General features: G+C 37.1%; 1 pseudogene across 1 annotated transcript; it reads right to left on the reverse strand.

The window, feature by feature from the left end:
• Nucleotides 1–8,637: 8,637 nt before the first annotated feature.
• On the reverse strand, nucleotides 8,638–9,407 carry LOC308337128 (small ribosomal subunit protein eS1-like; annotated as a pseudogene). The gene has a single exon. The product of its transcript is annotated as a small ribosomal subunit protein eS1-like (transcript).
• Nucleotides 9,408–10,207: the final 800 nt, after the last annotated feature.

Consider the following 10,207-nt stretch of genomic DNA (forward strand, 5'->3'; position numbering starts at 1 on the left):
AAAACCACAGATTGAACTGATAGAATAAGCATTAGAACCAGACATGACAGGGATATTGGAATTACCAGACAAGGAATTTAAACAATTATGATTAAATGCTAAGGGCTCTAATGGATAAGGTAGACAGGCATGTAAGAACAGATGAGCAATGAAAGCATAGAGACAGGAATCCTAAGGGGGAAAGAAATGCTAGACAATTAAAAAAAAAAAAAACCCACTCTCACAGAAATGAAGCATGCCTTTCTTGGGCTTATTAGGAGACTGGACATGGCTAAGGAAAGAATATCTGAACTAGAAGATATATCAGTAGAATCCTTAAAAACTCTAAAACAAAGTGAACAAAGACTGGAGGGAAAAAAACCAGGAAGGAATATCCAAGGACTGTAGGACAACCACAAAAATTAAAACATAGGCATAATGAGAATGCCATAAGGAGAAGAGAAAAAGGAACAGAAGAAATATTTGAAACAATAATGGCTGAGAATTTCCCCAAAGTTAATGTCAGACACCAAACCACAGATACAACAAGCTCAGAGATGTGAAGCAGGATAAATGCCCAAAAACCTACACCTAGACATATCATTTTCAAACTACATAAAATTAAAAATAAAGGAAAAAACCTGAAAGAAGTCAGACATAAACAAGATCAAATAAAAAAACCTTACCTATGGAAGAACAAAGATAAGAATTAGATCTGACTACTCCTCAGAACAGGCAAGCAAGAAGAGAGTAAAGTGAAATATTTAAAGCATTGAGAGGAAAAAACACCAGCCTAGAATTATGTACCCTACAAAATGATCCTGCAAAAGTGAAGGAGAAATAAAGATTTTCTCAGATAAACAGAAATTGAGAGCATTTGTTGCCAGTAGTCCTGCCTGGCGAGAAATGTTAAAAGATCTTTGAAGAGGGCACCTGGGTAGCTCAGTTGGTTAAGCATTTGCCTTTGGCTCAGGTCATGATCCCAGGGTCCTGGGATCCTAAGCAAGGAGCCTTCTTCTCCCTCTCCTCCCTGCTGGTGCACTGTCACTATCTCTGTCTCTCTCTCTCTCTCTCAAATAAATAAATAAAACCTTTTTTAAAAAAGTTCTTTGAAGAGAAAGAAAATAATATAGGTCAGAAACTCGATCTACATAAAGTAAGGGAAAATGTCACAGAAAGAATAAGTGAAGATAAAATAAAAACTTTTCTTTTTCTTATTCCTAATTGATCTAACAAATAAGTTTCTTCAAAATAATGGCAACAACATATTTGATTATGCATGCTTATGTATATGTCATATATTTAGATATATGCTTATGTAAGCTTACATGTAAGTGAAATGAATGACTGCAATGATATAAGGGATGGGAGGAAGGAATTGGGATTATTTTGTTACACAAGGTAGTCACACTGCCTGTGCAGTGGTATAGTGTTATTTGAAAGTGCATTTGAATTAGCCGTAAATGTATATTGCAAACTCTAGGGCAACCAGTAAAAAAAAAGTATTTAAAAAAGGTATGACCAATATGCTAAGAAAGAAAAGAAAATGGAGTTATACAAAACACTCAATTAAAATCATAGGCAGAAAAATGGTAGAAGCCAAAAATAGGAATAAAGAAAAAGGCAATAGTAACAAACATGGTAGATATTAATCCAACTATATCAACAATCACTTTGAATGTCAGTGGTCTACATGTACCAATTAAAAGACATAGATTGTGAGGTACCTGGGTGGCTCAGTTGTTAAGCATCTGCCTTTGGCTCAGGTCATGGGATCGAGCCCTGCATTGGGCTCCCTGCTCAGTGGGAAGCCTGCTTCTCCCTCTCCCTTTCCCCCAGCTTGTGTTACCATCTCTCACTATCTCTCTCTCTCTCTCTGTCAAATAAATAAATAAAATCTTTTAAAAAATAAAATAAAACAAAGACATGGATTGTCAGAGTGGATCAAAACCAAAACCCAACTATATGGTGTCTATACAAAACCCATTTTAGGGGCACCCGGCTGGCTCAGTTAGTAGAGCATGTGACTCTTGACCTCAGGGTTCTGAGGTTGAGCCCCATGTTGGGTGTAGGGAATACTTAAAAATAATAATACTTTTTAAAAAGTAAAAATAAAGAAACTCACTTTAAATGCAAAGGCACATATAGATTAAAAGTAAATGGATGGAGGAGAATGTACCACATTAACATTAATCAGAAGAAAGCAGGAAGGGCACCTGGCTCTCTCAGTCAGAAAAGCTTGCCACTCTCCATCTGGGGGATCATGAGTTCAAGCTGCACACTGGGTGTAGAGATTAAATAAATAAACTTTAAAAAAAAAGAAAGCAGGAAATAGTTATATTAATTTCAGACAGAGTATACTTCAAAGCAAGGAGCATTATTAAGAATAGAGAAGGGTATTACACAATGATAAAGGGGCCAATTCTTCAAAAAGATGTAACAATCCTTAACATATATGTGCCTAACAAGAGAGTATCAAACTATGTGAGGCCAAAACTAAGAGAACTCCAAAGAGAAATAGATGAGTCCACTATCATAGTTAAAGCCTTCAACTGTATCAGAAATGGACAGATTCAGATTGCAGAAAATCAATAAGAACATAGTGGAATTCAACTATTCCATGAATCAACAGGATATAATTGACATCCATAGACTATCCAACGACAGCAGAATACATGTTCTCCTCAAACTCACACAGAACATTCAGCAAGGCAGATCACATTGTGGACTATAAAACACACCTTAACAAATTTAAAGAATCGAAATCATGCATTGTCTGCTCTCAGACAACAATGGAGTTAAACTAGAATCAGTAACAGGAAGATAACTGTAAAATTATATGTGGAGATTAACCAACATTCTTCTAAATAGCATGTGTATCAAAGAAGAAATCTCAAGAGAAATCTTTAAACATCTTTAACTAAATGAAAATGAAAACACAACTTATCAAAATTTGTGGATGCAGCAAAAACAGTGTTTAGAGGGAAATTTATAGCATTAAATGCATATATTGGAAAAGAATAAAAAATAACTGAAATAAAAAATTCACTACAGGAGTTCAGGAGTAGCTTTGAACAAGGAGAAGTCTAGTGAATGTAAAGACAGATCAATGGAGATATGCAATCTGAAGAACAAAGAGAAAATAAAATGAAGAAAAAGGAACAAAATTTCAGAAACATAGTCCACCATTAAGCATACCAACATCAATATAATGAGAACACCAGGAGGAGAAAAGAACCAAAAAAATATATTTTACAAAAAATGATGTCTGGGGGTGCCTGGGTGGCTCAGTTGGTTAAGCATCTGACTTTGGCTAAGATCACGATCCCAGGATCCTGGGATCAAGTTCCAGTTCGGGCTCCCTGTTCATTGAGGAATCTGCTTCTCCTTCTCCCTCTGCTTGCTGCTCCCCTGCTTGTGCGTGCTCTCTCTCTCTCTGTCAAATAAATAAATAAAATCTTTAAAAACAAAAACAAAAAAATAATGTCTGAAAAATTTCTAAGTTTGATAGAAATCCTTTACATTCAGGAAGCTCAGCAAACTCCAGGTAGGATAAATGTTGATCTCTTTGAAGATCCACAAACAGGAGTATCACAGTAAAAGTAATGAAAGCCAAAGACAAGAATAAAATCTTGAGAGCAACATGAGAAAAATACCTCATATTTACAAGAAAACCTCAATAAGATTAACAGCTAACTTCTTGGCAGAAACGATAGAAGCCAAAAAGCGGTGGATGACATTCTCTAAGTGCTCAAAGGAAAAAAAAAAAACTGTGTACTGAGAGTCCTATGTCTAGTAAAGGTAGCTATATTCAAAATATTCAGCATGTTCAAAGCTAGATATAGTGCAAAAATGATGAAATAAAGACATTCTCAGGGACACCTGGGTGGCTCAGTGGGTTAAGCCTCTGCCTTTGGCTCAGGTCCTGGGATCTCGGGGTCCTGGGATTGAGCCCCCTTTGGGCTCTCTGCTCAGAGGGGAGCCTGCTTCCCCTTCTCTCTCTGCCTGCTGCTCTGCCTATTTGTGATCTCTCTCTCTCTCTCTGTGTCAAATAAATAAAAATCTTAAAAAAAAAAAAAGACATTCCCTGATAAGCAAAAGCTGAGAGAATTTATTTCTAGAACACCCTCCTTACAAGAAATGTCAAAGAACACTCTTCAGGTTCAAAGTAAGTGACCCCAGCCATTCGAATCCACACAAACAAAACTGGAATACCAGCAAAAGTAATTATGTAATTATACAAAATGGTATGAATGCATACTTTTTCTTTCTTCTCTTAACTGATTTTAAAAGTAATTATATAAAGTAATATGTATATAGTAGTATTATTGGGCCTATAACATATAAAACTGAAATATATTTGCTGATAACAGTGCAAAGGAAGTGAGTAGTCCTTAAGGTGTATTGGACAAAGGAAATAACTCAATATGATAACAAAAATCCATAGGAACAAATGAAGAGAATTAGAAATGATAAATAGGAAGGCTAATATACTCATATATTGGGGCACCTGGGTGGCTCAGTCATTAAGCATCTGCCTTTGGCTCGGGTCATGGTGCTAGGGTCCTGGGATCGAGCCCCACATTAAGCTCCCTGCTCAGCCGGAGGCCTACTTCTCCCTCTCCCACTCCCCCTGCTTCTGTTCCCTCTCTTGTTGTGTCTTTCTCTGTAAAATAAATAAAATATTATATATATATATATATATACTCATATATTACGATTATAATAATATAATGGCATAAATATATATTGGTCTCTTCTCTCCTCTCATCTTTAAAAGACATAACATTATATAAAGTAATAATTAAGGGCACCTGGGTGGCTCAGTCATTAAACATCTGCCTTCACATTATATGTTTATAAAAAATTTTTTTTAATTATAAAAAAAAATCTGCCCTCAGCTCAACGCCACATCGGGCTCCCTGCTCGGCGGGAAGCCTGCTTCTCCTTCTCCCACTTCCCCTGCTTGTGTTCCCTCTCTTGCTGGGTCTCTCTCTGTGAACCAAATAAATATAATCTTAAAAAAAAAAGTAATAATTACAGCAATGTATCGTTGGGTTTATTACATGTATAAGATGTAATATATATGATAAAAATAGCACAAAAAGGGAGAAAGGGTTATATAAGAATAAAATTTCTATATCTCACTAACTTATTTTCATAAGTTAATATAAAGCTGAAATAAATCCTGATAAGATGTATAGGGAAATCTCTAGAGCAGATACTAAGGAAATAACTAAAAACTGTAGTGAAAAAAATCATAAAATAATTAAGATGTTACATTAGAAAATATCCACTTAATGCAAAAGAAAGCAGTAACAAGGAATAAATGAACAAGAGATATGACACATGGAGAAAACAAAAGGTGTAATGGCAGCCATGATTCTAGCTAGCTATAATATTAATAACATTGAATGTGAATGGGTTGAACAATCCAATAAAAAGCAGATTGTCAGACTGGATTAAAATACAAGATCCAGGGGATCCACTGTGTGGCTCAGTGGGTTAAGCTTCTGCCTTTGGCTCAGGTCATGATCTCAGGGTCCTGGGATCAAGCCCTGCATCAGGCTCTCTGCTCAGCAGGGAGCCTGCTTCCCCCCCCAACCCCACCCGCTGCCTGCCTCTCTGCCTACTTGTGATCTCTATCCATCAAATAAATAAATAAAATCTTTTAAAAAAAATACAAAATCCAATTATCTGCTGTCACAATTTAGATTCAAAGACAAATACATTCAAAATAAGAGTATGGAAAAAGATACATAGTGCAAACAGCAACCACAAGAAAGCTGGAGTGGCTATACTAATATCAAATAAGTGGGCTTTAAAATTTTTTTAAGATTTTATTCTATTTACCTGAGAGAGAGAGAGAGGAAGAGTTGGAGGAGGAGCAGAGGGAGAGGGAGAAGCAGACTCCCCACCAAGCAGGATGCCCAATGTGGGGCTCAATCCTAAGACCCTGGGATCATGACCTGAGTGAGACAAAGGCAGATGCTTAACCAACTGAGCCAACCAGGTGCCCCAAAAATGTATATTTTATAATGATAAAGGGTTAATATATCTGGAAAGTATAACAATTATAAACATATATATATACCTAACAGTCCAAGAAATTGACAAACATTAAGGGGGAAATATTCAAGTTAACAATAATAGTTGAAGACCTCAATAGGTCCCATTAAATAATGGATAAAACAGGGGCACCCGGGGTGGCTCACTCAGTTCAGCATCTGCCTTCAGTTCAGGTTATGATCTCAGGGTCCTGGGATCCAGCCCTGCCTTGGGCTCCCTGCTCAGTGGGGAGCCTGCTTCTCCTTCTCCTTCTGCCCCTCTCCCTGCTCATGCTCTTTCTCTCTCAAATAAATAAAATCTTTAATAAATAAGTAAATAAATAATGGATAGAACAGTTAGGCAGAAGATCTAACTGGCAGATAATCAACAAGGAAATAGAAGACTTGAGCAGCACTATAGAGATGAATGCTACAACATGGATGAACCTTGAAAACATTAAGGTAAATGAAAGAAGCCAGTCAAAAAAGACCACACGCTATATGGTTCAGTTCACATGAAAGTCCAAAATAGGAAATGAGATTAGTGGTTGCTAGGGCTGGGGCAGGGGGCAGGGAATAAGGGAATAAGTGATAGCAAAAGCATATAAAATTTCTCCTTGAAGCAATGAAAATGTTCTAAGATTGACTGTGAAGATGGTTATACACATATGTGGATATAGTAAAAACCATTTAATTATATACCTTAAATGGTGGATTGTTATAGTATGTGTATTATATCTCAATGAACCTGTTTTAAAAATAGTTTTAAAAAATGACTTTCTGACCTGTTTAGAGCATTTCATGATTTATTTCAGACTCTTCTGATGTATTTCAGATCATTCTGACTTGCTTGAGACATTTCCCAACTTCAGTGAGACTCTTTTTGACATGTTCAGACCCTTCCAGCCATAAATGAGAATCTTCTTTTCTGCTTGAGAACCTTCCTAACTTGAGTGAGATCTTCATGGATTTGTTTTATTCCACCTTACATGATTGAGAAAGTTCCTAACTTGTGTAAGATTCTTCCAGACATGTTAAAGTCTTTTCCTGACTATATGTGATGTTCTCTGCCTGGTTGAGATACTTCCTGAAATGTTAATGTTTCCTTCTCATTATTTAAGACCCTTCCTGACTTGTCTGACACCCTTCCTGACCATTTGAGACTCTTCCTGATGACTTTGAGACCCTTCCTATCATATTTTACACCCTGCTTGGCTTGTTTGACACTCATTCTTACCTGCAAGATATTTTTGCTGAAATGTTTGAGGCCTGTCCTGACCGAGTAAGATTCTTCCTCTTAACATGTATACCCTTCCTGACTTTCTTAAGACCTTTCCAGAGGTGTTAGATAGGTTTCCTGACATATTTGACTCCTCTGGACATGTCTAAGATACTTCATGATGTGTTTGAAGCCCTCCTTGAGGTATGTGAGACTTCCTGATACCTTTGAGACCCTTCTTCTCATCTTTGAGAACTTTTCGGACTTGTATGATACACTTCATGACATGTTTGAGATACCTGACATGTTTGAGACTTTTCATGGTGTATTTGAGATTCTTCCTTTGTTTCAGTTCCTTCTTGGCTTATTTGAAACTCTTACTGACTTGTTTCAAAACTTCTTGAATTTAAGACTCTTTGTTGCTGCTTAAAATCAATCCTGGTGACTTGGAGATGCTTTCTACCCCATTGGAGAGCCTTCTTGTTGCATTTGAAACAATTTAGTTGCTTGAAACTCTTTCTGACATGGTTGAGACTAACATATTTGACTTGATGACCTGTTTGAGCCACTTTCTCACTTATTTAGGACCATTCCTGATTGAGACTTCCTAATGATCTTAAGTCGCCGTCGCCATGTGTGCAATCATTTCTGACTTGTTTGCTACCCCCCATGACTTTTTTGAGACCCTCTATGACATATTAAAGACTGTGTCTGTCAGTGTGAGATCCTTTCAAAGGTCATTAAAACATTTCCTTATGAGTTTGTGACCCTTCCTTACATATTTGTATCTCTTATTGACTGCTTAAGACATTTCTTAACGTATTTGAGACCCTTCCTGATGTATTTGAGACCCATCTTGTACAAGTCCCTTCCTGGTGTATCTAAAACTCTCCCTGATGACTTTGAAATCCTTCCTAACATGTTTGAGACCTCTTATAACGTGTGTGAGGGACTTCCTAATGCACTTGAGACCATTCATAATTTTTTTAGATTCTCCCAGATTATTTGGGGCCCTTTGTGACATATCTGAAACTTTTCGTATCTGGACTGAGACTTTTTCTGATGTGTTTGACCCTCTTCTGACTTCAAAACTATTCCTTTCTGTTTTAGACACTTCCTTATTATTTAGTACACTTCTTAACTTATTTGAGATTCTTCAAGAATTATTTGAGATTTTTCTTAACTTGTTTGAGACTCCTTCTGACATATTTGAGACTATTTCTGACTTGCTTGAGACCTTTCCTGAGGTGTCTAAGACTCCTCCTTACTATTTGAGAGTCTTCTGGTCTGACTGAGACACTTTTGGACATGTTTGAGATCCTTCCTTCTTTTTTTGTCACAAATAAGACTTTTTATTTGTCACCATTAAAAGCGTGAATTTTAAACAGATTTTCAGACTGGTGGCTCATATCCATCAGCTTGTTCAACTTTAGCACCTGCCTCATTCCCAGTAGTTTTTCAAGACTCTACCATCACCATGAAACTCCCTGAGTTTTCCCAGTTCAAACTTGGGCTTCTTCATCATTTTTACTTTTCTAACAAAGATGCCATAAAGTGGGTAAATGCACTAGCAAACATTTTCTTTGTTTTTCCAATACTATCTAGAATCAATTTATTGGCCACTGCTTTTAAGTCATTTGTTCCTCTAGGGTCATGATTTACTTTATCTTCTGGATTTGGCAAACGTGTTGGTGCTAGGTATAAGAGCTGTTCCAAATCTGACTGTTGCAATTTTTAGTAAAACCAACACAGAGTAAATGAAGCAAATAACCTTCAGTAGTCTTGACATTAACATGAGCTTCAATTGTGGGCTGCCATTTTTTGACTATGGAGCACATTTTGTCACAGATAAGATCCATGCCATGGAAGTAAGTCAGGCAGTCTTTGCCCCGAATACCCTCAGTGGTTAGCTTTAATTTTCTACATGCAACTTTACCATTCTTCAGTCAGCAAGGTTCACTTCAAAAACACTACCCTTGAGGCCATCAGATGCAGTTTTGGTTCCTTGAGTTCTTGTCATGAGTGTTTTTCCAATATTTATTATTAATTGAACATAGCTGGTGCTTTCACATCATACCAATCTTTCTTAGAAATTGGATCACTTTCTTCTTGGCTCCCTTTTTGCTACCTTTTATAAAGCACTTGATCTTGCCAACTGCCATGGTTCTGCTTGGAATACTTCCTTCTTTTTCTGAGACTCTTTCTGACTTCCCATCTTGACATGTTTTTGACCCTTTCCTACCTATTTCAGAGAGTCTTCCTGACTTATTTGACCCTCTTCCTGACATGAGTGTCTTCCTGATCTATGTGAAACTCATCCTTACGTATATAAGGACATTGAGACTTTTCCTGACATCTTTGAGACCCTTTTTGTTTTGTTTGAGACTCTTTCTGATAACATTGAGACCCTTCCTAACTTCTTTGAGACCCTTGCTGAAATGTTTGCAACCCTTTCTGGTGTTTTTTAAGACCCATTGTGTTGTGGTTTTTTTTTTTTTTTTTAAGTTTTTTTATTTATTTATTTGACAGACAGAGATCACAAGTAGGCAGAGAGGCAGGCAGAGAGAGAGGAGGAAGCAGGCTCCCTGCTGAGCAGAGAGCCCATGCGGGGCTTGATCCCAGACCTGAGCTGAAGGCAGAGGCTTTAACCCACTGAGCCACCCAGGTGCCCCCATTGTGTTGTATTTGAGTCCCTTCCTGATTTACTTCTAAGTGCTGAATCAGTCCTGATGCAGTCTTAAGAGGAGGCAAAAAGACCTTTAGCCTCAGACTTGAAAGGATTTTTCTTCAAGCACTTAGCCAAAAAAATGCCTGTAACCATATATCAAGAAAAATCCATCAATGTTTTTTCCAACCCTCAACAGCAAATGGACAACGGGAACTTTTATTGGTCATTTTTCTAGACTTTTAATGAAAACGTTCTTTTTTTAAAGAAAGATTTATTTATCTGACGGAGAGAACA

Source organism: Martes martes (assembly GCF_963455335.1).
Source record: "Martes martes genome assembly, chromosome: X".
In the NCBI taxonomy this organism is placed as follows: domain Eukaryota; kingdom Metazoa; phylum Chordata; class Mammalia; order Carnivora; family Mustelidae; genus Martes; species Martes martes.